The 26,402-nt window shown below is 46.2% G+C and overlaps 1 long non-coding RNA gene across 1 annotated transcript in view; it reads right to left on the bottom strand.

Moving 5' to 3' along the window:
- LOC137527123 (uncharacterized) overlaps positions 1-25,322 on the bottom strand; it is a 46,249-nt gene extending 20,927 nt beyond the window's left edge. The window contains exon 1 of the long non-coding RNA XR_011023134.1: positions 25,161-25,322. This is a non-coding gene — a long non-coding RNA (uncharacterized lncRNA). The remainder of the gene's footprint in view (positions 1-25,160) is intronic.
- Between the last annotated feature and the right edge of the window lie 1,080 nt (positions 25,323-26,402).

The raw sequence follows: 26,402 nt of genomic DNA, 5'->3' as shown, positions 1-26,402 counted from the left end.
TGACAGGGGGTGATTGATGGGTGATTGACAGGTGATCAGTGGGTTATTACAGGGAAGGACAGATGTAAATAATGCCCTGGCGAATTGATAAGGGGGGGTCTGAGGGCAATCTGAGCGTGTAGGCGGGTGATTGGGTGCCCGCAAGGGGCAGATTAGGGTCTGATCTGATGGGTAACAGTGACAGGTGGTGATAGGGGGTGATTGATGGGTAATTAGTGGGTGTTTAGAGGAGAGAATAGATGTAAACGCTGCGCTTGGGTGGTGATCTGATGTCGGATCTGCGGGCGATCTATTGGTGTGGGTGGGTGATCAGATTGCCCGCAAGGGGCAGGTTAGGGGCTGATTGATGGGTGGCAGTGACAAGGGGTGATTGATGGGTGGCAGTGACAGGGGGTGATTGATGGGTGATTGACAGGTGATCAGTGGGTTATTACAGGGAAGGACAGATGTAAATAATGCCCTGGCGAATTGATAAGGGGGGGTCTGAGGGCAATCTGAGCGTGTAGGCGGGTGATTTGGTGCCCGCAAGGGGTAGATTAGGGTCTGATCTGATGGGTAACAGTGACAGGTGGTGATAGGGGGTGATTGATGGGTAATTAGTGGGTGTTTAGAGGAGAGAATAGATGTAAACGCTGCGCTTGGGTGGTGATCTGATGTCGGATCTGCAGGCGATCTATTGGTGTGGGTGGGTGATCAGATTGCCCGCAAGGGGCAGGTTAGGGGCTGATTGATGGGTGGCAGTGACAGGGGGTGATTGATGGGTGATTGACAGGTGATTGACAGGTGATCAGGGGGGATAGATGCATACAGTACATGGGGTGGGGGGGTCTGGGGAGAATCTGAGGGGTGGGGGGGTGATCAGGAGGGAGCAGGGGGCAGGGGGGGGATAAAAAAAAATAGCGTTGACAGATAGTGACAGGGAGTGATTGATGGGTGATTAGGGGGGTGATTGGGTGCAAACAGGGGTCTGGGGGGTGGGCAGGGGGGGTCTGATGGGTGCTGTGGGCGATCTGGGGCGGGGGGGGGGAAATCAGTGTGCTTGGTGCAGACTAGGGTGGCTGCAGCCTGCCCTGGTGGTCCCTCGGACACTGGGACCACCAGGGCAGGAGGCAGCCTGTATAATACACTTTGTAAACATTACAAAGTGTATTATACACTTTGTATGCGGCGATCGTCGGGTTAACATCCCGCCGGCGCTTCCGAATGGCCGGCGGGATGTTGCGGCGGGTGAGCGGCGCCAGGCGGAGGATCGCGTCACTGATGACGCGATCGCTCCGCCCATGCCCCTACAAGGACCGCCGCCATTTGTCAATACGGCGGTCCTTGCGGGGTCCACTTCCCGGCCGCCAATTGTATATACGGCGGTCGGGAAGTGGTTAAAGTGATCCTGAACTCTTGCACAGGACAGAAGGAAAATATTGGGAAATGCACCCTGTATGTATTTAGAGAGTTTAGCCTGTCTCATTCCCCCTCATCTGTGTCTAATCACAAGTTGTAATTTGATCTGTCCCCATGTCAGCTGACTGCCACTGCAGATAAGCTAATTTGCAAACACAGGATGTTAACAATATGTCTGTTTCCATGAATGCAGGAAGTAGAAAACGTGCTGAATTATTGTATGATTTGTATTAGCTGTAACCAAGAAATGTTTTTCTTTAAAGGTTGCTATGTTGTTGCGTATCTTTTATAGCAGGGAGGAAGTTCTGAGTTCAGGTCAAATTTAAGAAGAGAGAGGTAGCCTGCAAAGTATTTGCTTAGTTTTGCATAAACTTTACAATTATGCAATTGATATTGTAGATTTTGTATCTAAATAAGGAACCTTCCCACACACAACTGTCAGTTCCCTGCAGATGATGAAAATAAAAAAGCAGCAAGAAATGCAGGAAAATAGGAGAGCATAGCTTTTACACAATCTACCCTTCTGAATACAATATCAGAGGTCATATCCTATTGTTGATTTTATTTTCTCTCTGCAGCTCTCCAGCAGGTGTGCATACCACAGCACTTACATACAGAAAATCCCAAGAGGATTAACCTACAAGGAATCTACAGGAAATGCCACCAGGAGATACGGCACGGAAAGCATAAAACATAAAAACTACATCAAATAATCCATATAAACTCTAAATGGTAAATTTACGAAGGGCCATTGCACACCAAGAACCTCTGGCGTATCCGTAAATGCTAGTGTTTTTTGAAGCGTTTTTTTTTTTCAGAGCGATTCTAGACTAGTGCAGAGCGATTTTCTACACATGCCTAGCGGTTTTTGGGAGCGTTTTGATGTAGCATATCTTATTTTTTGTTACAGTAAGCTGTAACTGAACACTGTTTCTGTATCAGAAACTCTTGGAAAACTGCTCTGATCTGGCTCTTTTCAGAACGGTTTTCCACTGTCCTATACTTAACCACTTGAGGACCACAGTCTTTTCGCCCCAGAGCCTTTTTTTCCATTCAGACCACTGCAGCTTTCACGGTTTATTGCTCGGTCATACAACCTACCACCTAAATGAATTTTACCTCCTTTTCTTGTCACTAATACAGCTTTCTTTTGGTGCTATTTGATTGCTGCTGTGATTTTTAGTTTTTATTATATTCATCAAAAAAGACATGAATTTTGTAAAAAAAAAATGATTTTATTTTTACTTCCTGTGCTGACATTTTTCAAATAAAGTAAAATTTCTGTATACATTTTTGTCCAAATTTATTCTGCTACATGTGTTTGATTAAAAAAAATCCATTCAGTGTATATTTATTGGTTTGGGTAAAAGTTATAGCGTTTACAATCTATGGTGCCAAAAGTGAATTTTCCCATTTTGAAGCATCTCTGACTTTTCTGACCACCTGTCATGTTTCATGAGGTGCTAAAATTCCAGGATAGTATAAATACCCCCCCAAATGACCCAATTTTGGAAAGAAGACATCCCAAAGTATTCAGTGAGAGGCATGGTGAGTTCATAGAAGATTTTATTTTTTGTCACAAGTTAGCGGAAAATGACACTTTGTGACAAAAAAAAAAGTTTCCATTTCTGCTAACTTGCGACAAAAAAATGAAATCTGCCACGGACTCACTATGTTCCTCTCGGAATACCTTGAAGTGTCTACTTTCCAAAATGGGGTCATTTGTGGGATGTGTTTACTGTCCTGGCATTTTGGGGGGTGCCTAATTGTAAGCACCCATGTAAAGCCTAAAGGTGCTCATTGGACTTAGGGCCCCTTAGCGCAGTTAGGCTGCAAAAAAGTGCCACACATGTGGTATTGCCGTACTCAGGAGAAGTAGTAAAATGTGTTTTGGGGTGTATTCTTACACATACCCATGCTGGGTGGGAGAAATATCTCTGTAAATGACAATTTTTTGATTTGTTTTACACACAATTGTCCATTTACAGAGATATTTCTCCCACTCAGCATGGGTATGTGTAAAAATACACCACAAAAACACATTATACCACTTCTCCTGAGTACGGCGATACCACATGTGTGGCACTTTTTTGCACCCTAACTGCGCTAAGGGGCCCAAAGTTCAATGAGTACCTTTAGGATTTCACGGGTCATTTTGTGACATTTGGTTTCAAGACTACTCCTCACGGTTTAGGGCCCCTAAAATGCCAGGGCAGTATAGGAACCCCACAAATGACCCCATTTTAGAAAGAAGACACACCAAGGTATTCCGTTAGGAGTATGGTGAGTTCATAGAAGATTTTATTTTTTGTCACAAGTTAGCGGAAATTGATTTTAATTGTTTTTTTTTCACAAAGTGCCATTTTCCGCTAACTTGTGACAAAAAATAAAATCTTCTATGAACTCGTCATACACCTAACAGAATACCTTGGGGTGTCTTCTTTCTAAAATGAGGTCACTTGTGGGGTTACCATACTACCCTGGCATTTTAGGGGCCCTAAACCGTGAGTAGTAGTCTTGAACCCAAATGTCTCTAAATGACCTGTGAAATCCTAAAGGTACTCATCGGACTTTGGGCCCCTTAGCGCAGTTAGCCTGCATAAAAGTGCCACACATGTGGTACTGTCGTGCTCAGAAGAAGTAGTATAATGTGTTTTGTGGTGTATTTTTACATATACCCACACTGGGTGGGAGAAATATCTCTGTAAATGACAAATTTTTTATTTTTTTTTACACACAATTGTCCATTTACAGAGTCTCCCACCCAGCATGGGCATGTGTAAAAATACACCCCAAAACACATTATACTACTTCTCCTGAGTACGGCGATACCACATGTGTGACACTTTTTTGCAACCTAGGTACGCTAAGGGGCCCAACGTCCAATTCACAGGTCATGTTGAGGCAGTTGTTTTCTAGACTACTCCTCACGGTTTAGGTCCCTAAAATGCCAGGGCAGTATAGGAACCCCTCAAGTGACCCCAGTTTAGAAAGAAGACACCCCAAGGTATTCCGTTAGGTGTATGGTGAGTTCATAGAAGATTTTATTTTTTGTCACAAGTTAGTGAAAAATGACACTTTGTGAAAAAAACAATAAAAATCAATTTCCGCTAACTTTTGACAAAAAATAAAATCTTCTATGAACTCGTCATACACCTAACAGAATACCTTGGGGTGTCTTTTTTCTAAAAAGGGGTCACTTGTGGGGTTCCTATACTGCCCTGGCATTTTGTGGGCCCAAAACCGTGAGTAGTCTGGAAACCAAATGTCTCAAAATGACTGTTGAGGGGTATAAGCATCTGCAAATTTTGATGACAGGTGGTCTATGAGGGGGCGAATTTTGTGGAACCGGTCATAAGCAGGGTGGCCTCTTAGATGACAGGTTGTATTGGGCCTGATCTGATGGATAGGAGTGCTAGGGGGGAGACAGGAGGTGATTGATGGGTGTCTCAGGGGGCGGTTGGAGGGGGAAATAGATGCAATCAATGCACTGGGGAGGTGATCGGAAGGCGGTCTGAGGGGGATCTGAGCGTGTGGCCAAGTGATCATGAGCCCACACGGGGTACATTAGGGCCTGATCTGATTGGTAGGTGTGCTAGGGGATGACAGGTGGTGACAGGAGGTGATTAATGGGTGTCTCAAGGTGTGATTAGAGGGGGGAATAGATGCAAGCAATGCACTGGCGAGGTGATCAGGGCTGGGATCTGAGGGCGTTCTGAGGGTGTGGGCGGGTGATTGGGTGCCCTAGGGGCAGATAGGGGTCTAATCTGATGGGTAGCAGTGACAATGGGTGATTTATGTGTAATTCGTGGGTGTTTAGAGGAGAGAACAGATGTAAACAATGCACTTGGGAGGTGATCTGACGGCGGGTCTGCAGACGATCTGATGATGTGGGTGGGTGATCAGATTGCCCGCAGGGGGCAGGTTAGGGGCTGATTGATGGGTGCCAGTGACAGGGGGTGATTGATGGGTGATCAGTGGGTTATTACAGGGAAGAACAGATGAAGATAATGCACTGGCGAATTGATAAGGGGGGGGGGGGTTTGAGGTCAATCTGAGCGTGTGGGTGGGTGATTGGGTGCCCGCAAGGGGCAAATTAGGGTCTGATCTGATGGGTAACAGTGACAGGTGGTGATAGGGGGTGATTGATGGGTAATTAGTGGGTGTTTAGAGGAGAGAACAGATGTAAACAATGCACTTGGGAGGTGATCTGACGGCGGGTCTGCAGGCGATCTGATTGTGTGGGTGGGTGATCAGATTGCTCGCAAGGGGCAGGTTAGGGGCTAATTGATGGGTGGCAGTGACAGGGGGTGATTGATGGGTGATTGACAGGTGATCAGTGGGTTATTACAGGGGGGGATAGAGGCATACAGTACACAGGGGGAAGGGGTCGGGGGGTGATCAGGAGGGAACAGGGGGCAGTTTAGGGCATAAAAAAAATTGCGTTGACAGATAGTGACAGGGAGTGATTGATGGGTGATTAGGGGGGTGATTGGGTGCAAACAGTGGTCTGGGGGGTGGGCAGGGGGGGTCTGAGGGGTGCTGTGGATGATCAGAGGGAAGGGGGTGGGAGATCAGGGTGCTTGGGTGCAGACTAGGGTGGCTGCAACCTGCACTGGTGGTCCCTCAGACACTGGGACCACCAGGGCAGGAGGCAGCCTGTATAATAGGCTTTGCATACATTACAAAGCCTATTATACATAGGGGCAGCGGTGATCGGGCAGCTAGTAGCCCGCCGGCGCTTCCGAATGGCCGGCGAGTTACAGCGCGAGGGGACGGAGAATATCGCCAGCGGCTGAAGCACAGCCACGCTAGATGCCGCCGCCAGTGGGCGAATTGCGGTTGTTTGGGCCCAGCCCTTGCCGCCGCCCATCGGCTGGGGGCGGTCCTTAAGTGGTTAACATTGAGGCAGAATCGACTCAGAAATCCACAAAAATGCTGCAGGACCAAGTTAGCATTTGGGGAAAAAAACGAATCGCTCTGGTGTGCACCAACCCATTGAAATACATTAGCCAAGCAGTTTTCAAACCACACGCGTTTTTAAAAACACTCAGCACCGCTCTTGGTGTGCACCAGCCCTAAGACACGCAGGTCAATAAAAAAAGGGGATGGGTAAAATACCACTTTCGGCGCTATAGACTTTTTTTTTCTGAATTCACAAAGATTTTCACATGTGGATATAGTTTGGTAATTTACAGAAAATTGCAATTCACTAAGATTTTACCTCATGTGGTATTTCACCGGGTATTTTAAAGAGAACAGAGGCGTTAAAAAGGTAAAACAGTAAATACTTGCCTAAAGAGAGGAACGCCTCTGGATCCTTCAGAGGCTGCCCAAGCTGTCCTCTGGCCCTTAGCTGCTTGCCGGGACCCTCCTCATGATCTGGGCCACGTTTGTCTTCATTTACGAGCGCGGTCGCACCTGAGCAGTAGCACAGAGCCAATCGTGCATGAGTGGCTCTGACTTCCTGTGCAGACACGGCTTTACTCATGCAGGCGCAATACAGCTGCGCTCATACCTGAAAAAGAGCATGGCACCAATGTGATTACCAGCAAGTTCTTGTCTGTAATCTTCTGGGAGTCCGCGCTCGGCAACAGGGGACCAGAGGACAGTTTGGGAAGCCTCCGCAGTGTTCCCCAACCCTGTCCTTAAGGCCCACCAACAGTGCATGCTTTTGTAGAAATCCACACAGGTAGTTAATCAGCTCTGAGGCACTAATTACCTCACCTGTGCATGTTTGTGGTTTTCTGCAAAACATGCACTGTTGGTGGGCCTTGGGGCTATGGGGGAACTATGCTCTATAGGGCCCAGAGGCTTCCCTCTTAGGCAAATACAGGTTAATGAATGAGCTAGGGATTGTAGGTTCATTCTTAACCCTCCTGGCGGTTTGCAAAAAAATCGCCAGGGGGCAGCAAATCTTTTTTTTTAAATTTTTTTTTTTTTTTCATGTAGCGAGACGAAGTCTCGCTACATGATAGCCGCTGCTCAGCGGCATCCCCCCAGCCCCTCCGATCGCCGCCGGCGATCGGAGATCCGGAGATCCCGTTGAAAGAACGGGATCTCCTGGAGGGCTTCCCCCGTCGCCATGGCGACGGGCGGGATGACGTCACCGACGTCATCGACGTCGTGACGTCAGAGGGGACTCCGATCTGCCCCATAGCGCTGCCTGGCACTGATTGGCCAGGCAGCGCACGGGGTCTGGGGGGGGGGGGGCGGCCGCGGCGAGAGGAATTGCGGCGGATCGGCGGGTAGCGGCGGCGATCGGGCACTGCACGCAGCTAGCAAAGTGCTAGCTGCGTGCAGCAAAAAAAAAATTATGCAAATCGGCCCAGCGGGGCCTGAGCGGTGCCTTCCGGCGGCATAGCCCGAACTCAGTTCGGGCTTACCGCCAGGAAGGTTAAAGGAGTTATCAGGCATTATTAGTCAAAATAAGTGCTATTTACCCGGGGCTTCGTCCAGCCCCAAGCTCCCAGCATGTCCCTCGCCGCAGCTCTGCCCGCAGCCGTTCGCCGCCTCTCCCTCCTGGTCCGCGGTGATGACGTCAGGCCGACCTGGAAGTCGGCCTGTACTGCGCACGCGGCGCTGTCAATCACCGCCACAAGGACCGGAGTGTACTGCGCAGACACAGTAGTTCTGCAGCTGCGCAAACGCGTAGCCTGCATCATTTTCATTTTACCATCGCTAACGTTTTGCGATCAGCAAGTGTGAATGGGCTCTAAAAATCTCTCCCATTCACTTTCATTAAAATCGCCATGATTTTTTCGCGTACGCGATCACGGCGATTTTTTAAAGTCAATGGGAGAAATTTTTAAAAAGCGCTCAGAAAGCGCTCACCAATCACAAAGCTATCCAGCCTAAGGCCTCTTTTCCATGGGCAGTTGACAGGCAGTGAAATGTCTCTCAAACTCTCACAACTGCTTGGTTCTGCCTGGTAACTGCTCACTGCTGCCTGGTAGCTGCTTGCTGAGCACACAGTGCAATTGTCCATTGAAAGGAGGCCTTAGGGCCCATTTCCATGGGCAGCTGAACTGTGTGCTCAGCAAGCAGTTACCAGGCAGCAGTGAACAATTAAGGCCTGAGCCCACTGATGCAGTTGTATCCGCTTCTGTCCGCTTTTCAGCATCTCTTAGGGCTCGTTTCCACTAGGAGCGGTGCAATGCGGCTACATAGCCGCATTGCACCGCAGGTGTGCTGAAACACATGCACGCCAGTGGAACAGTTTCCACTGCGTGCATGGTGTGCGGAGCGGTGCGATCCGATAATCCGCAGCATGCTGCAGATTTTCGCACGGCCGCATCCGCCCGCAGCCGTGTCCCATCTCCTCGATACACTTCCGCATCGAAGATGCGGAAGTGATGCGGCCGGCGGCGGAAGTGATGCGATGTGGCAGCGTAGCCACACTCGCATCACTTCACAAATGGAAACCCGCCCTTAACATTGATGTTTAACTGAAAAGCGGACACAACTGCGTCAGTGGGCTCAGGCCCTTACCAGGTAGCAGCAAGCAGTTGTGAGAGTTTGAGAGGCTTTTCACTGCCCATAAACTGTATGTGGAAAAATGGCCTTAGGCCTCCTTTCCAAGACCTTAGGCCTCCTTTCCAAGAACTGTTGGTAGGCAGTGAAATGCCTCTCAAACTCTCTCAACTGCTCACTGGTGCCTGGTAACTGCTTCTTGCTACATGGTAACTGCTTACTTCTGCCTGGTAACTGCTTGCTAAGCACACAGCTCAACAGTTCGTGGAAAGGAGGCCTTACTCGGGCAGTTAAACTGTGTGTGTGGCCTGACATATCATTGCTATGCTGATGACACCCAGCTATATTTGTCATTCAAACCTGGCATCACAGACCCTACTCCACAAATAAACTCATGCTTAGTGGATGAATATTAATTGGCTAAAACGTAATGCTGACAAAAATGAGGTTCTTGTTATCAAGGGCCAGGGCTCAACAGCAAAGCAGCCCCAGTCTCAACCAACACCGCTAAGGATAGGGAGCTCAGACCTGAACAACTCAGACTGTGTGTGCAGCCTGGGAGTACTGATTGATGGGAAATTAAGCTTCAGGAATTAAATCTCAGCTGTTGTGAAACATTCCTTCTTTCATCTAAGGAATATTGCAAAGATTAAACACCTAATTCCTTCAGATGATCTTCCAACCCTAGTCCATGCCTTCGTCACATTAAGGTTAGAATACTGCAACGCCCTCTACACAGGCCTGCATAAGAAAGACTTACGCCGCCTGCAATTAGTACAGAATGCTGCCTCAAGGCTGTTAACGAGCCAACCCCGCCATTGCCACATAACACCAACCCTGAGCTCACTCCACTGGCTACCGATAAAATGGAGAATTCTGTTTAACCACTTCCCGACCGCCCCCAGCCGATGGGCGGCGGCAAAGTCTGGGCCCAAACGACCGCAATACGCCCATCGGCGGGGGCGGCTGCGGGAGTGGCTATGCGGCGATCGCGTCATTCGTGACGCGATCAGCCGCCGGGGACTGGCTCCGCCCACCGTTCGCTGTAACCCGCCGGCCGTTCGGAAGCGCCGGCGGGTTACTAGCACCCGGATCGCCGCTGAAACAATGTATAATAGGCTTTGTAATGTATACAAAGCCTATTATACTGGCTGCCTCCTGCCCTGGTGGTCCCAGTGTCCGAGGGACCACCAGGGCAGGCTGCAGCCACCCTAGTCTGCACCCAAGCACACTGATTCCCCCCCCCCCTGCCCCCTGATCGCCCACAGTACCCCTCAGACCCCCCCCTGCCCACCCCCCAGACCACTGTTTGCACCCTGTCACCCCCCTAATCACCCATCAATCACTCCCTGTCACTATCTGTCAACGGTATTTTTTTTTTAGTCCCTAATCTGCCCCCTACTCCCTCCTGATCACCCCCACCCCTCAGATTGTCCCCAGACCCCCTCCCCCCCTGTGTACTGTATGCATCTATCCCCCCTGATCACCTGTCAATCACCCATCAATCACCCCCTGTCACTGCCACCCATCAATCACCCCCTGTCACTGCCACCCATCAATCAGCCCCTAACCTGCCCCTTGTGGGCAATCTGATCACCCACCCACACCAATAGATCGCCCGCAGGTCCGACATCAGATCACCTCCCAAGTGCAGTGTTTACATCTCTTCTCTCCTCTAAACACCCACTAATTACCTATCAATCACCCCCTATCACCACCTGTCACTGTTACCCATCAGATTAGACCCTAATCTGCCCCTTGCGGGCACCCAATCACCCACCCACACCTCAGAACGCCCTCAGACCCCAGCCCTGATCACCTCGCCAGTGCATTGCTTGCATCTATTTCCCCCCTCTAATCACACCTTGAGACACCCATCAATCACCTCCTGTCACCCCCTAGCACACCTACCCATCAGATCAGGCCCTAATTTGCCCCGTGTGGGCTCCTGATCACTCGGCCAAACCCTCAGTTCCTCCTCAGACCCCCTTCGGATCACCTCCCCAGTGCATTGATTGCATCTATTTTCTCCTCTAACCGCCCCCTGAGACACCCATCAATCACCTCCTGTCACCCTCTAGCACTCCTATCCATCAGATCAGGCCCACTACATGCTGTCATTTAAGAGGCCACCCTGCTTATGACCGGTTCCACAAAATTTGCCCCCTCATAGACCACCTGTCATCAAAATTTGCAGATGCTTATACCCCTGAACAGTCATTTTGAGAAATTTGGTTTCCAGACTACTCACAGTTTTGGGCCCGTAAAATGCCAGGGCAGTATAGGAACCCCACAAGTGACCCCATTTTAGAAAGAAGACACCCCAAGGTATTCTGTTAGGTGTATGATGAGTTCATAGAAGATTTTATTTTTTGTCAAAAGTTAGCGGAAATTGGATTTTTATTGTTTTTTTCACAAAGTGTCATTTTTCACTAACTTGTGACAAAAAATAAAATCTTTTATGAACTCACCATACCCCTAACGGAATACCTTGGGGTGTCTTCTTTCTAAAATGGGGTCACTTGTAGGGTTCCTATACTGCCCTGGCATTTTAGGGGCCATAAACCGTGAGGAGTAGTCTAGAAAACAAATGCCTCAAAATGACCTGTGAATAGGACGTTGGGCCCCTTAGCGCACCTAGGCTGCAAAAAAGTGTCACACATGTGGTATCGCCATACTCAGGAGAAGTAGTATAATGTGTTTTGTGGTGTATTTTTACACATACCCATGCTGGGTGGTAGAAATCTCTCTGTAAATGGACAATTGTGTGTAAAAAAAATCAAAAGATTGTCATTTACAGAGATATTTCTCCCACCCAGCATGGCTATATGTAAAAATACACCACAAAACACATTATACTACTTCTTCTGAGTACGGCGATACCACATGTGTGACACTTTTTTGCAGCCTAACTGTGCTAAGGGGCCCAAAGTCCAATGAGTACCTTTAGGATTTCACAGGTCATTTTGAGACATTTGGGTTCAAGACTACTCCTCACGGTTTAGAGCCCCTAAAATGCCAGGGCAGTATAGGAACCCCACAAGTGACCCCATTTTAGAAAGAAGACACCCCAAGGTATTTGTTAGGTGTATGATGAGTTCATAGAAGATTTTATTTTTTGTCACAAGTTAGCGGAAATTGATATGTATTGTTTTTTTTTTTCATAAAGTGTCATTTTCCGCCAACTTGTGACAATAAAAAAATCTTCTATGAACTCACCATACTCCTAACAGAATACCTTGGGGTGTCTTCTTTCTAAAATGGGGTCACTTGTGGGGTTCCTATACTGCCCTGGCATTTTAGGGGCCCTAAACCGTGAGGAGTAGTCTAGAAAACAAATGCCTCAAAATGACCTGTGAATAGGACGTTGGGCCCCTTAGCGCACCTAGGCTGCAAAAGAGTGTCACACATGTGGTATCGCCGTACTCAGAAGAAGTAGTATAATGTGTTTTGGGGTGTATTTTTACACATACCCATGCTGGGTGGGAGAAATCTCTCTGTAAATGGACAATTGTGTGTAAAAAAAAATCAAATAATTGTCATTTACAGAGACATTTCTCCCACCCAGCATCTGTATGTGTAAAAATAAATACACCCCAAAACACATTATACTACTTCTTCTGAGTACGGCGATACCACATGTGGGGCACTTTTTTGCACCCTAACTGCGCTAAGGGGCCCAAAGTCCAATGAGTACCTTTAGATTTTCACAGGTCATTTTGCGACATTTGGTTTCAAGACTACTCCTCACGGTTTAGGGCCCCTAAAATGCCAGGGCAGTATAGGAACCCCACAAATGACCCCATTTTAGAAAGAAGACACCCCAAGGTATTCCGTTAGGAGTACGGTGAGTTCATAGAAGATTTTATTTTTTGTCACAAGTTAGTGGAAAATGACACTTTGTGAAAAAAAAAACAATTAAAATCAATTTCCGCTAACTTGTGACAAAAAAAAAAATCTTCTATGAACTCACCATACTCCTAGCGGAATACCTTGGGGTGTCTTCTTTCTAAAATGGGGTCATTTGTGGGGTTCCTATACTGTCCTGGCATTTTAGGGGCCCTAAACTGTGAGGAGTAGTCTTGAAACCAAATTTCTCAAAATGACCTGTGAAATCCTAAAGGTACTCATTGGACTTTGGGCCCCTTAGCGCAGTTAGGGTGCAAAAAAGTGCCACACATGTGGTATCGCCGTACTCAGGAGAAGTAGTATAATGTGTTTTGGGGTGTATTTTTCCACATACCCATGCTGAGTGGGAGAAATATCTCTATAAATAGACAATTGTGTGTAAAAAAAATTAAAAAATTGTCATTTACGGAGATATTTCTCCCACCCAGCATGGGTATGTGTAAAAATACACCCCAAAACACATTATACTACTTCTCCTGAGTACGGCAATACCACATGTGTGGCACTTTTTTGCAGCCTAACTGCGCTAAGGGGCCCAAAGTCCAATGAGCATCTTTAGGCTTTACAGGGGTGCTTACAATTAGGCACCCCCCAAAATGCCAGGACAGTGAACACACCCCACAAATTACCCCATTTTGGAAAGTAGACACTTCAAGGTATTCAGAGAGGGGCATGGTGAGTCCGTGGCAGATTTCATTTTTTTTGTCGCAAGTTAGAAGAAATGGAAACTTTTTTTTTGTCACAAAGTGTCATTTTCCGCTAACTTGTGACAAAAAAATGAAATCTTCTATGAACTCACCATGCCTCTCACTGAATACTTTGGGATGTCTTCTTTCCAAAATGGGGTCATTTGGGGGGTATTTGTACTATCCTGGAATTTTAGCCCCTCATGAAACCTGACAGGTGCGCAGAAAAGTCAGAGATGCTTGAAAATGGGAAAATTCACTTTTGGCACCATAGTTTGTAAACGCTATAACTTTTACCAAATCCAATAAATATACACTGAATGGTTTTTTTTTTATCAAAGACATGTAGCAGAATAACTTTCGCACTCAAATGTATAGGAAATTTTACTTTATTTGAAAAATGTCAGCACAGAAAGTTAAAAAAGTCATTTTTTTGACAAAATTCATGTCTTTTTTGTTGAATGTAATAAAAAGTAAAACTCGCAGCAGCAATCAAATAGCACCAAAAGAAAGCTGTATTAGTGACAAGAAAAGGAGGTAAAATTCATTTAGGTGGTAGGTTGTATGAGCGAGCAATAAACCGTGAAAGCTGCAGTGGTCTGAATGGAGAAAAAGGCTCTGGTCCTTAAAGAGTAACTGTCAGGCTGCAGAAGCTAATTTAAACCTCTATTCTCCTGTGTTAAACAGTTTAGAAGGAAGCCAAAAAGGCATTATTGAAGATAAAAATCTCTCTTACCTTTGATGTGTGCTTATCAGCAAAGCTGTTAGACCCAAGAGGACGCAAGCCGCATACTATACTGCAAAGCATTCTGGGGCCCTCCCCTCGGCTGCTAATGAGACGTTACAGCAGCTTGTAATCAGTCCAGCGCCTAGCACTGATAAATCTCTGGGCAGAGTACACTGCAGGAGTCAGCTATTGTTCCTAGCCACATGGCTCATTAATATTCACTGCACACTGTGTTATTCAGTACGAGCTTTTCTGTTATCAGGAAGCAGGCAGGACATGACGACACATTTGACAGAAAAACATGGAGCCTGCCATGAGCTGTCAGGAGCATCTATCTCTGCATATACTATATACAAATTCTGTGAAATCCAAACGTGGACAGTGAAATGCATATGTAATGTAAGTACAGCCAATCTTTAGCTACTGATATATGTGTTTATTTTCTCTGAGACCTTATACCTAACAGCTCCTCTTTAACCTCCCCGGCGTTCAATTTTCCCAGGATTTCTTTGCAAAATGTGATAAAATTTATTTTTAAAACTTTTTTTTTTCCTGTAACTTGCCAAAATGTGTCAAGCAAGGGTCTAGTATACAGTGCAGGAGAGTATTGATGTGTATGCACGTTTATACTGTTCACAGCATGTTTTTATGGATGGACATTTCTGTCCATACCGCTGGGGAGGTTAAGGGGCGAAAAGACTGTGGTCCTCAAGTGGTTAAGATTGGCTTACTGACATTCAAATCCTTGCACAATCTGCGCCCTGGATACCTCAAGGACTTGTTGCAACTGCATCACACCCCCCACAATCTTAGATCAAAAGGACGTAACTCCATCGTCACCCCCAGAGTCCACCTCAAAACCTTTGGAGACAGAGCCTTCTGTCATGCTGCCCCTACACTTTGAAACTCCCTGCCACACCCAATCAAGACAGCTCCATCCCTGGAAGCATTTAAGTCTAAACTGAAAACCTACCTCTTTAGTCTGGCATTCATGAACACCTGACTATCTCCTCTGTAACACAACCCAGCCTGCAACCCTGTATTAATCTGAGACACAACTATGCGCTTTGAGTCCTATGGGAGAAAAGCGCTTTACAAATGTTATTGTATTATTGTATTGCTCAGCAAGCAGTTACCAGGCGCAGGCAGCAGTGAGCAGTTGTTAGAGTTTGAGAGGTATTTCACTGCCTATCAACTGCCCGTGGAAATGAGCCCTTAAACAGTTGCGCTTAGTTATAACTTAAAGGACAACTGATTTTCAAAGTGATATCCATGTTTTCCTATCTCTCAGTTCCCACTATACGTGTTTTAACTGAAAAGCTATTTCACAATGCACTGCTATGAAGAAGAATTATTATTCACCTCCTCCTTTTCCTACACAGAGTAAACACTCAGCATCCCCACTCTCATGGGTCACCATAGCTGGAGGCGAGGACAGGCAACTTGGGGACAGGCAACTTGGCCCTGACCAATGCATTAAGGCCTCTTTTCCACGGACTGTTGAACTGTGTGCTCAGCAAGCAGTTACCAGGCAGCAGTGAGCAGTAGGGATGATAAATGAGATGCAATTTTTTCCAAGGCCTCTTTTCCACTGACTGTTGATAGGCAGTAAAATGACTCTCAAACTCTCACAACTGCTCACCAGGGATGATCACAGATATGCGAATTCTTCCGAGTTGATGCAAATTTGTATGCAAATATATGCAGCTTGAAAATGCAGCTTGAAAAACCCAGGTTTAAATTGATTGGGCCATTTTCAAGCTGCATACATTTGCATACACATTTGCATCAACTCAGAAGAATTCACATATCTGTGATCATCCCTGGTGAGCAGTTGTGAGAGTTTGAGAGTCATTTTACTGCCTATCAACAGTCCGTGGAAAAGAGGCCTAGGCCTCTTTTCCATGGACTGTTGATAGGCAGTGAAATGCCTCTCAAACTCTAAGGCCCCATTCACACTTACAAAACGCAAAACACCAGCGATTTTTTCCGGCATTTTGCAGGAGTGATTTTTCCACTATTTCACACGGAAAAAAATCACTGAACGCTGCTGCGATTTTGGCGCGATCGCGTTTAGCGCTTCTATAGCACTGAAACGCGATTGCCGGCAAATCGCCTGAAAATGGTGCAGGTGATGCGTTTGTGTTTCGTGTTTTTCCCCGTTTTTGGGCGATTTGCTGGGTGATTTGCGGCGACTAGCGCAAATCTCCCAAGTAAGAACGAGCCCATAGGGTTTCATTACGCTAGCGCTTTTAAAAAGCGCTAGCGTTTGAGCGTTTTGCCGAAACCGTGGCAAAACGCTCTAGTGTGAATAGGGCCTCACAACTGCTCACTGCTGTCTGGTAACGGCTTGTTGCTGCCTGGTAACTGTGCTTTGCTGCCTGGTAACTGCTTGATGAGCACACAGCTCAACAGTCCTTGGAAAAGAGGCCTAAGCGTAAAAGGGCCCTAGGTGAATTGACATTTCACAAACTGTTCGGTAAATCAGATGTTTTCTGCGGTAATGCTTGGTCACTCCCAGAGTGCGCCTCAAAAACCCTGGACACAGAGCTTTCTGTCATGCTGCCCCCACTCTTTGGAACTCCCTGCCACACCCAGTAAAGACAACCCCATCCCTTCAGTTATTCAAATCCAGACTGAAAAGCCACCTGTTTAGACTGCCATTTCCATACTTATAAAATTCTTCTTCTGTACCATGATGGTCTTAGCCATGCTTCTGCGCTTTGAGTCCTATGGGAGAAAAGCGCTTTACAAATGTTATTTGTTGTTGTTAGTGGATTGAAGCCATTAAGATTTTCCAATTAAAAATGCTACTTGCCTGGCAGTTGTGCTGACTTTTGCCTTCATTTTTATTATTATGGCCTGAATTCACTAAGGTCTCTTTTACACGGGCAGTTTAACTGTGTGCTCAGTGAGCAGTTACCAGGCAGCAGGAAGCAGTTGGGAGAGTTTGAGAGGCATTTCACCTCTAAAGGGATGCCAGGGATGCAGGGCCGGTTCTAGCTACAATGGGGCCCTGGGGCAAGAGTAACCTAAGGAGGGCCCCCACAACATCCACCCCTGGCAACAAATACCCCTCCACCCCCCACTATGTCCCAAGACAATTCAGGAGGAGACCTAGGGGGCCCAACAGCTCTTAGGGGCTTTGTAGCAATTGTCCAAGTTGCCCTTATGGTAGTGCTGGCCCCCTCCCCCCAGTATTATAGCCATATGCACCCCTAATGACCTCTCCAGTATTATAGCCACATGTGCCTCTAATGACCACCCCTCCCCAAGTATGTTAGCCATATGTGCTCCTAACAATTCCCCTCCCACAAGTACGATAGCCATATGTGCAGCTAATGACCACCCCTCCCCCAATAGGATAGCCATATATGCCCCTAATAACCCTTCTCCCCCACTATGATAGCCATATGGGTTGGCCCCTTATGTCCCCCCTCTCTATGACAGCTATATGGGCCCCTTGTGTCCCCCCTCCCCCCACTAGGATAGCCATATGGGCCCCTTATGTCCCCCCTCCTCTCACTATGACAGCTATATGGTCCCCTTATGTCTCCCCTCCCCCCACTATGATAGCTATATGGGCCCCTATAAAAACAAGGAACACCAAGAGCCCCAATAGTGTAATATGTACTGGTAAATGGTTACTAGATAGAGTAAATATTAATACTCACAAACCAGGGTTACCATTAGGCAACCACTGTAAAGGCAGGTGGGGAGATTTTCCTGACCCCACTCAGGAATAAGAAGAGAAAAAAGGGAGTTCAACCCTCCACCCAGGGTGGACTCAATATTATGCAGGAGAACAGAGGCGCCAAAAGGATAAAGGGAAGCTAAATGAGCTTAAAAACCAAATTCTTGGTAAATAGAGGAGGTAGTGGTGGACTTACCTACTCCAAGTAGACACACAACGACTGTAGTAAAGACAGTCAATATATTTTATTTATGAACTCCAAATATGCAACGCGTTTCGCAGGTTTGATCCCGCTTCATCAGGCAATAACAACGGAGCAATAGCATATATGGTCAGTAGAAGAGCCAGGCACCTCCACTCTCATACTACATGAAAGTGGTAAGATTAAACAACAAGATTGTGCGGTGTGTTGTGAGCATAAGGCCAATTTTATGGGGAAGTCAATTAAGGTATCTATATGTTTTAAGAATGTGATAGGAAAATAGAGTGGGCGGAGGGAAATCACACAAACACAAAGAGAACATCATTACTTTCTAATTTTCTAACCCTGAAGAAACTTGGAGATCAGGTTATCACTGGCTGCATGCTTGTTTCACGTGTGTTTCTCAGAAACTACTAAAGCAAAAACCCAGGCATGACAGACAGGAAAGTGGTATTTTAAAAACAGAACAAAATGGCAGCCTACATGCTCCTCCTTTTGTTGAGCGATAAAGCAATCCCTGCAGTCACCTGACTTCTCCAGATGAGTAGGAAGCATCCCAATGCTTCCTGCTCTGTGCAGCTAGATACTCACACGGGAAGATGCGGGTTACTAGCAAGTCTCTACAGAATACACAAAAGAAGTACCGCTTTAATGGTTGGAAAAACAGCTTTCTGAGTTTCTGGGTAAACATGGACATTTTTAACTGACAGCAAAGTGTAATGTATTACACAGTATATATTTACTACATACGATACATGTGCTTTTTGTTTTAAAGCTGTGGTTCAGTTATTCTAATATTGAAGGACCACTGTCGCAAAAATCTTAAAATTTAAAATATATATAAATACATACAAATAAGTACGTTTCTTCCAGAGTAAAATGAGTCTTACATTACTTTTCTCCTATATTGCTGTCACACTTACAGTAAGTAGTAGAAATCTGACATTACCAACAGGTTTTGGGCTAGTCTATCTCTTCATGGGGGATTCTCAGCATGGCCTTTATTCTTTATCAAGACATTCCCTGAAAATGTTTTATACAAAGATGCTGGCCGCCCACCTGCTCACCGTACACTTTTTTGGCAGTTGGATGGAGCAACTGCCATTCACTAAGTGCTTTTGAAAATAAAGAAATCCCTAAGAATCCCCTATGAGGAGATGGGCTAGTCAAAAATGTTGTATGGCTCATTTTAGTCTGTGAGAAATGCTCTTTTTATCTGTACATGTTTACATATACTTTAAATGTTAAGATTTTCGCAACAGTGGACCTTTAACACCATTTTTCTATAACTGTATATATTACAGTTCCAATTCAAAAAAAAAACCAAAATCTACATGCTTAAATGATTACAGGCCTGTTGCCCTGACATCATTGGTCATGAAAGCATTTGAAAAACTAGTAATGACTTATCTGAAAACCATCACAGATCCCCTGCTGGACTCTTTGCAATTTGCCTACAGGCCTAATAGATCCGCAGACGATGCCGTGAACATGTGTATGCATTATGTACTACAACATCTAGACACCCCAGGAACCTACACCAGGATTTTATTCATATATTACAGCTCTGCATTTAATACCATAATTCCATCACTGCTACACAGCAAGCAAGACAGTGTGTTAGACTTGGTAAACTCACATCAAGCTCTCTGACAGTCAGTACTGATGCACCCTAGGGCTGTGTGCTTTCCCCACTGCTCAACTCACTTTACACCAATGACTGCATCTCCACAGATCCATCTGTTAAGGTTCTGAAGTTTGCAGACGACACAACAGTAGTTGGTCTTATAGAAACCGGGGACGAGTCTGCATACAGGCATGTGGTGGGACAGCTTTCCTCCTGGTGCAGCAGCAACAACTTGGAACTAAACGCTCTCAAAACTATGGAGATGATAATAGACTTTAGGTGATCTCCCCCCAAGCATCTCCCCTTAACCATAAATGGATCCACAATAACCCAGGTAGGGTCATTCAAGTTTCTTGGGTCCCCGATCTCAAACGACCTAAAATGGGACAACAACACTTCCACTATTGTCAAGAAAACGCAACAGAGGATGTACCATCTACGGCACCTGAAAAAAAGTTTGGCCTACTTTAAAATCTAATGGTGCAGTTCTACACTGCAATCATCGAATCCACCATAACATCATCTATGACTGTATGGTTCGACTCCTGCTCAGCATTAGAAAAGGGGAGACTGCAGCGGATCATCTGATCAGCGGAAAGGATAATTGGCTGTAGCTTACCTTCCCTGCAGGATCTTTACGCTAGCAGGTGCAGAAAGAGAGCGACCAAAATTGCCTCTGACCCCTCTCACCCAGCTCACTCCATCTTCCAGCGCATGCCTTCAGGAGTAAGAGTCCGGTCAATCGCTACCAAAACCTCTAGACACAGGAACAGCTTTTTTCCTCAAGAGGTAGCCATACTCAATGCTGAACCACGTTAGAGCTGCTAGGACTTGAAAGTAATCAGCACAGAACTGAAAATGAACAATTCTCACATTGCTTACTGCCACTATACTTATTATGTCCTTGACTTGTAATATACACACTGTCTGTCCTTGTATTGTTTTTGTTTGTGTTAAGCAACTGCCAAGACAAATTCCATGTAGGTGCAAACTTACTTGGCGAAAATAAATTGATTCTGATTCTGATGTAGCCATTCTGGAGAAAAAGAAAAAAAAAAAGCTAGATACTTACCTAAGTAGGGGAAAGATCTCATGCCCCTCCCCCCCAGTTTAGGTAGCCAGATGTGCCAAACCAGGTTGTTTTGGCGCATGGTGCTCAGCACTGAAACTAGGCGCCCCATAGCAGTAATGTAATACTGCACAGGACACGTAAGGGTAATTCGGGGGACCGGCGGTTATCCAATCACTAAGCAGAAGATAAGGCTGTAGAGGTTTAGCTCTCAGGCGTTGTTGCTTAGTATAGTGAAGCCACATAAGAAGGATAGCTGGATAAGTAACAGTGTGGTCCTATGAGAATATGCAAATAACAAATCCCCCCCCCCCCCCCCCCCCAAGCCAAGCTGCCTTTTTTGAAGTGAACCTGAGGCGGACCTCATGTCAAAAAAACAGATACTTACCCTAGAAAAGCATCTGCATCTTTGCAGGTATAGCCACACCTGCGCAGTAGCATGGAGACGCTAATGCACAAAAAGGAGTGCAGTTGCAATCACAAATCCAACAAGCTCTTGTCAAATTACCTTCTGATGGTCTGGAGGACAGAGTGGCAAGCCTCTACAGGATTTAGAGACTTCCTTCTTCTTAGGTATATATCTGTTTTTTGACCCAAGGTTCGCCCCGGAAACACTTTAAAGGAAAGAGAGTGGCCCATCTAATCATTAGGTGGGCCACTCTCTTTCCTTTAAAGAGAGCCCAAGGTGGGTTTATAAAAAAAAAAAAAAATAGGCTACCTGATCTAGGGGCTGGATGGATCAGGCAGCCGCCATCCCCAATCTTCATTGGCCCACATGTCTTTTCTTTCACTTTCGTGACCTCTGGGGTCCGACGCTGGAAGGAGAGAGATTGTCTCTCATTGGGCAAGGAGGCAGGGGTGCAGCGGGGGTGTGGCCAGCGAGAGACAGCTGCCCAAAGGCAGTGGACATTTTGAGCAGGCAATACCTCTTTCCTCCCTTACCCTCCGGAATAGCGACAATTATTGTCACCAATTTCAGGGGGTATTAGCGCTGCAGTGTGGGGGCAGAGAGCAGCATGGGGGGGGGGGGGGACAGAGGCATGTCATGAGCAGGGAACATGCCTCTGTGTCCCATTTGCATCCCTGTTCCACCGCCTCGTGTTTCTTTAAAGTGTACCCAAGGCGAACTTTCAGTTACGTGGATAAATTATTATGTTATTCTAAATGTGTTGAATAAAGTGGTCACCAAAGTGTTCTGTGTATGCCACAACTGTGTACACTCATTGACACGAATATTACATGATTACCCCCCATTATGTTTGTTAATTTCCTGGATCCTCTAGCCACTGTCTCAGCTGTGTGCACGGGTGTAACTACAGGGGAGCAGCGCCTGTGAGTGAAAGGGGGCTTAACTACAGGGAAACAGCCCCTGCAACTGCAGGGGGTGTAACTACAGGGAAGTAGCCCCTGCGACTGCAAGGGGGTGTAACTACAGGAGAACAGCCCCCTGTGACTGCATAGGGGTGTAACTACAGGGGAGCAGCCTCTGAGACTGCAGGGGGTGTAACTACAGGGGAGCAGCCCCTGCGACTGCAGGGGGTGTAACTACAGGGGAGCAGCCCCAGCGACTGCAGGGGGTGCAACTACAAGGGAGCAGCCCCTGTGACTGCAGGGGGTGTAACTACAGGGGAGCAGCCCCAGCGACTGCAGGGGGGTGTAACTACAGGGAAGTAGCCCCTGCGACTGCAGGGGGTGTAACTACAGGAGAACAGCCCCTGCGACTGCAGGGGGTGTAACTACAGGGGAGCAACCCCTACGACCGTAGGGGGGTGAATCTACAGGGGAGCAGCCCCTGTGACTGCAGGGGGTGTAACTACAGGGGAGCAGCCCCTGTGACTGCAGGGGGTGTAACTACAGGGGAGCAGCGCCTGTGAATGTAGGGGGGTGTAACTACAGGGTAGCAGCGCCTGTGGTTGTAGGGGGTGTAACTATAGGGGAGCAGATCCTGCGACTGCAGGGGGGTGTGACTACAGGGAAGTAGCCCCTGCGACTGATGGGGATGCAACTACAAGGGAGCAGCCCCTGCGACTGCAGGGGGTGTAACTACAGGGGAGCAGCCCCTACGACTGCAGGGGGGTGTAACTACAGGGGAGCAGCCCCTGTGATTGCAGGGGGTGTAACTACAAGGGAGCAGATTCTGTGACTGTAGGGGGGTGTAACTACAGGGGAGCAGATCCTGTGACTGTGGGGGGGGGGGGGGGTGTAACTACAGGGGAGCAGCCCCTACGACTGCAGGGGGGTGTAACTACAGGGGAGCAGCCCCTGTGATTGCAGGGGGTGTAACTACAAGGGAGCAGATTCTGTGACTGCAGGGGGTGTAACTACAGGGGAGCAGATCCTGCGACTGCAGTGGGGCTCGGAGGCTCACTCCATCTAATAAAGGGCTCCATCCTTCGGATTAGGTTTTTTGTGGTTTTTTTTAAGATAAGGGTGTAAAATTGGTCACCAGGCTGTGAGGGCCACAAGGGGAAGCCAAGGGAAAGGGTGTGAACATTAGTGTGGGGGGGGGGGGGGGGGGGCAGGATTTATAGTTACGTGCCTATCTGTATGGAGAACCTTAGAATTAGTGATGATATATTTTATTGTAAGTAAATAAAATCTATGTATAGTCACAGAGCTTCTTCTCTGTGTAATTTATGAGCCTGGTGTTTCCGTGGATATCTGGAAAGTAGCAGCTGTTTTCTTACCACTGGCCGAAAAGTGGCTATTTATTTCTGTAGCAAGCTCTGAATTTATAGTACAGTCAGTTTGCCTTTCATCTTCTAGCAGTGTCTGCTAGCTAATGATGACAGCTTCACATCTTTGCAGTTAAACCGTGAAACTAAGACACAGCAACACAGCAGTGTAAAATATTAGCAAAAATAACAGCATTGAGCCATTGCCTGTGCGTTCAGCTCTAAAATGTCTTCTCATTTCCCCAGGATTTTTGCCTTTTTACTCCAAGGTGCTTCCTTGACAAAAATGGACATTCAGCTTTAATATATAACAGAAAAGGTGCCAACCACACCTACTGTATTGTCCTATGTATGTTACATCTCATGCAATTAAGCCTAGTCATCTGCAGCAGCAGTGCAATATATGCAATAAAAATTTGTGTCCAGCCCTGTCCAGTGCAGCAGTCGCATATACAATACTTATTTTGTGCCATAAATCCTCATGCCTCAAATTATATTTACTCAATAATCATATATAATCAGTTTTTCCGAAACTGTTCCGTTTTGGGCAAATGTATTAATATGAATACAATCTAATTGAAGTTTATCCCTCTGAAATTGATCAATTTCCATCAGTGTTAAATTCAATAAGACATTATTCAAAAGTGTCAGATAATCTTGTTCAGATCTGTTTAAGTTGGACGTTTGGATAAAAATATATGAAAACAGGATATTTCTATTTGCGTAATCAGTTTTGCACAGAATCAGAGTCCCCTGTCTGATATGTCACATCCTCTGTCCCAACAGATCGAAGAATCCATAATATTGATGGTTTTGTTTGAGTTGATCAGGTAAGTATGGCCACAGGAATTGTATTATCTAGGCATACACACAGCCTTCCTTAAACTCTACACCTCCCTTTTCTATTTATTCTTGAAATAATTCTCAGCTAGTATACAAGAAAATACTAAAACTCAAAACTACTCTGCCATGTGCCCATCTTTTAATGGAAGTAAACACAGCCACACCAGTATGTTGTCATCTCTCACTTCTGCAGTGATAACATATCATGCACAATCTCACCCTACAGTACTGTTTAACCATCATCTCTTCATCACTACAGCATAACTTTTATATCAGCCTACAGCAAAGCTTCAGCAGATGGGCATGCGTTTTCCTATGCAACCTCCCTCTCCTCTCCCTTTGTGAACACAGATGAACAGTGAACCCTTTCTGGTTAGTGCAGCACTACAAGAATGGTTGCTAGTTGCCTGAAAAACTTCAGTTCCTCCTTAGATTAGTTACTCCTGATTTATTGACAAAGGGATCCTGTTGAGTTATTCAGTTGCTGTTGTATGGAAGTAGGTTTCTCTGCTGCATTACATCCGCATAATGCACTTACAAGCCATACATGCAGACTACCGCAGGTGGATTTGGGATGGATGGGAAGCTAGAAATAGTCTGAACATTTATCCTCATTTAAACCTTCAGAAATGCTGCTGCTTGACTTTATAGGTGCTGAAAAACTGCAGCTTGGACAAGCACTGCACTCTGGTATCCTCAGTATTTCAGCAACATACTGTTTATGTTACCAGATCACATCACTAGAGCTCAGCTGAAATGACTGCTTTTTTATTTCAGTATACAGTATCACTAGCATCTACTGTATGTTTATAGCATGCATTTGTTATCAGCCATGCACATATTCCTCATCTCCTTACCTGTATTATCCAGGCTTGGCATCTCCTGATGGGTCTTCACAGCAGCACGCATCAGATGGACCACAAGGAGGACAATGAGTGAGGAACCTGCTTTGTTAGAAAGTTTTGCTGCAGAATGGAAGACATCCACAATCCAGGCAGCTGAGCAGATATACGTCCAACTTTATTTGGGAAGGGCTCGATCACATGGGGCTGTTGGTGAACTGGGAGGGGCAATGGCACTGTGAAATCAGGTCAGCAGCACGGCGTGCATTAGAGATGCAGTGGAGAGTCTGCAGACGCGTCACACAGGCAGCTCCTCAGCGTCTTCTTGTGAGACCTGCACGCAGCCTGAACTTATAGCTTCCAGTAACAGCCCTGTTTGCCGTGTAGGCGTGATATTACCATGCCCAATTTAGACAAAGTAATCATCCAGAGACTTCATTTTCATTACCACGTTACATTTCTGGCTCCGCGTGAGACCTCCCTTCAGCTTTTAATAGCTGCAATGGTCCAAGGCACTTCAACTCTGTTACGCAAGACGTTATTAAATTATTCCTTAATTCAGCTAGTACGCTTCTGAAGACAATAATGTGGAACGTTCTGAGGGAGTGAGTCGTGAGACGTTTATTGACAGGGTGTGTTCTATTCCAAGGACTGTCGAGGCAGCGTTGCCAGCTAATTAAAGGGACTTTAACAACTGTCGCTCAAAGTGACTTTACAGGTCCCTGGAGTAGGCAGAGGTTGTCACATCACGTTACTGAATGTTTCTCCACATGATATGCTAATAGGAAAGTAGCAGCAGCAGCGTTTGTTCTGTGAGAGCTGTCCCTGGTGCTAAATCCTGCCCCACACTGCCTCAGTCAGTCTATTGCTATGGCTACAGTTAGGAGACATGCAGAATAACTTGCTTTAAAAGTCACATAATAATTTGCAGTTAGTTTATGAAAACAATTCTAAAAAATGTGATAAAAGAAAGAAGCAATTTTAATCTACCAGCTTGCTCTTAAAACGTGTTTTCTGCCAGTATGCTGATGATTTGGTGTGTTTTTTAATTATTTACCTTAGACGAATATGCTGATAGGGTTTTATACTGTAATACAGTACTTGCAACACAAGGAGTAAAGGTGGCCATACACTTAGCAAGTCTCCTGATCCCTGGCAAATAAGATCACATCTGCCAGAAATCTATTGACCCAACATTTCTGATTGATCAAATTTCAATCAATTTTTACTTAAACTAGATTAATTTTATTGAACGAT

The sequence above is a fragment of the Hyperolius riggenbachi genome, chromosome 8 (assembly GCF_040937935.1).
Source record: "Hyperolius riggenbachi isolate aHypRig1 chromosome 8, aHypRig1.pri, whole genome shotgun sequence".
NCBI lineage: Eukaryota > Metazoa > Chordata > Amphibia > Anura > Hyperoliidae > Hyperolius > Hyperolius riggenbachi.
This window is presented reverse-complemented; position numbering and strand designations above follow the sequence as displayed.